A 2,500-nucleotide genomic window follows, 5' to 3' on the forward strand; every position below is an offset into this window, starting at 1 on the left:
GGAGGTGACGCCGGCGGCCGTAGGACTCTGGATAAATTCTCGACCGTCCGGAGGTGCCGCCGACGTCCGGAGGTACCGCCGGCGTCCGGAGGTGCCGCCGGCGATTGGAGGTACCGCCGGCGTCCGGAGGTACCGCCGGCGTTCGGAGATACCGCCGGCGATCGAAATTACCGCTGGCGGTCGGAAGTGCCGCCCGTGTAACGCAACGCGCATTCACGCCTCTAACGGCGAGTGATGCGAGAGATCGCTTCACGCGAGAGTTTCACAATTTTATGCGAGCCTCGTACCCGCGCCGTCGAATCTTTCGACACGGCCCGAGGACCGCGTTTCGAAGCCGGTAGTTCGAGAAATTCGACATTTCTAGAAAATATGTCTACGCGGTCTGACGATACTCCGAGAGCGATGACACGTTCGTCCGAAACGTTTTTTCCCGTATCTCTTGCCGTTTCGGCGCTGTTCGCCCGTAAATGTTTCGGAGTTGACGACCTACGGCCGTAGGACTCTGAATAAATTCTCGACCGTCCGGAGGTGCCGCCGACGTCCGGAGGTGCCGCCGGCGTCCGGAGGTGCCGCCGGCGATTGGAGGTACCGCCGGTGACCGGAGGTGCCGTCGGCGTCGGAGGTGCCGCCGGTGACCGGAGGTACCGCCGGCGTCCGGAGGTGCCGCCGGCGATTGGAGGTACCGCCGGCGTCCGGAGGTACCGCCGGCGTTCGAAATTACCTCTGGCGGTCGGAGGTGCCGCCCGTGTAACGCAACGCGCATTCACCCCACTAACGGCGAGTGATGCGAGAGATCGCTTCACGCGAGAGTTTCACAATTTTGTGCGAGCCTCGTACCCGCGCCGTCGAATCTTTCGACACGGCCCGAGGACCGCGTTTCGAAGCCGGTATTTCGAGAAATTCGACATTTCTAGAAAATATGTCTACGCGGTCTGACGATACTCCGAGAGCGATGACACGTTCGTCCGAAACGTTTTTTCCCGTATCTCTTGCCGTTTCGGCGCTGTTCGCCCGTAAATGTTTCGGAGTTGACGACCTACGGCCGTAGGACTCTGAATAAATTCTCGACGGTCCGGAGGTGCCGCCGACGGTGATCGGAGGTACCGCCGACGACCGGAGGTGCCGCCGGCGACCGGAGGTACCGCCGGCGTCGGAGGTGCCGCCGGTGACCGGAGGTACCGCCGGTGACCGGAGGTACCGCCGGCGATCGGAGGTGCCGCCCGCGGCCGGAGGTACCGCCGGCGACCGAGACTGCCGCGACGTAATGTCTCGATTGCGCCGTCCATTTGACGCTCGCGCTCGTATACGTCCGTGCGTAGGACCGTGCGTCGCCGACCGCCCGGCCGGCCGGTTGGGTACTATAAGAGATACGTCGCGCTCGGCGTTACGAACGAGTCGAGCGAGTCGGGCGAGTCGGACGAGTCGAGATACGTACTTTTCAGTCACGACTAGTGGCAGAAGTACGTCGCGTTCGGCGCGTCTCGAACGTTTCGTGCGTACTCTAACTTTATATTAAAAGGGAAAGAAGGAAACCACGAATAATAATCGAGCAGTACACGGGGCAAGTCTTCTTGGAAGAGACTTGTTGTCTCGCAAAGACGTTACGACTCGTTGTCGTCGTCGTGTCGTAATTCTCCTTGGCGGCGGAGATTGCGATACGCGCTCCACTCGTTCGCCGCTGAACGCGGGTAAAATATACACACTTGTTTATACGATCACAGCATTGCCACGAGTCGGTGTCGCAAGACCGAATGGCTCTTATGTGGCGCGCACGCATCTAGTGTGTTGGCCGCGCGATTCCCTCTCGTTTTGAACGCAGCAGTGGAATCGTCGCGCTTACCGAACGTTTACTCCACGGATACGAGTTGGCGGAAGGGCAAGAAACGCTCTTCCCGCTCGCTTTGTACGCCGTAGCGAAAGATTTTTACTGGTCGTTCTTGAACGTACGAACCAGACAGAATTTGTCCTCGACGTCTAAGCATCGGCACCGTCGATCTAGCGTCAGGGTAAATCGCGCGGGTCTTTCGAGACCCGAGCATTTTAACATTTTGGGAGAATGAGAATGAGTATATGATCTTTTGTATAAGAAAAGAAAAGTCGATGATAATAATATATCAACAGAGATATAACAAGGATAATTAAGAGGAGAGAGAAGGCAGGCAGTTCTTAGCGAACCTTGTCGTTCTCTCGCGTATACTTTACGCAACGCACACACAGTGTCGCCGACCGGCTAAGCAAGACCGGCGGCAATGAAACGGCACACGAGCGTGTCGCGTCGGTGCCCGATTAACACCGGGCCACCGGACGCGCGCTCAAGAGAGCTAGCGACGAGTCTCTCGGGCTCGCTCGCGAGTTACTCCTTGCGAGTAACCGAACACGAAGCTCCCTGGTTGATCCTGCCAGTAGTCATATGCTTGTCTCAAAGATTAAGCCATGCATGTCTCAGTGCATGCCGAATTAAGGTGAAACCGCGAATGGCTCATTAAATCAGTTATGGTTC

General features: G+C 57.8%; 1 non-coding gene across 1 annotated transcript in view; it reads left to right on the forward strand.

Moving 5' to 3' along the window:
• The first annotated feature begins 2,383 nt into the window (after positions 1 to 2,383).
• Positions 2,384 to 2,500, forward strand: part of LOC145948447 (small subunit ribosomal RNA) — a 1,921-nt gene continuing 1,804 nt past the window's right edge. The window contains exon 1 of the ribosomal RNA XR_014427359.1: positions 2,384 to 2,500. This exon is cut by the window's right edge and continues 1,804 nt beyond it. This is a non-coding gene — a ribosomal RNA (small subunit ribosomal RNA).

This window comes from Prenolepis imparis, unplaced genomic scaffold (genome assembly GCF_030444845.1).
Source record: "Prenolepis imparis isolate NDT839.2.m4 unplaced genomic scaffold, iyPreImpa1.0 SCAF_394, whole genome shotgun sequence".
Taxonomy (NCBI): Eukaryota; Metazoa; Arthropoda; class Insecta; order Hymenoptera; family Formicidae; genus Prenolepis; species Prenolepis imparis.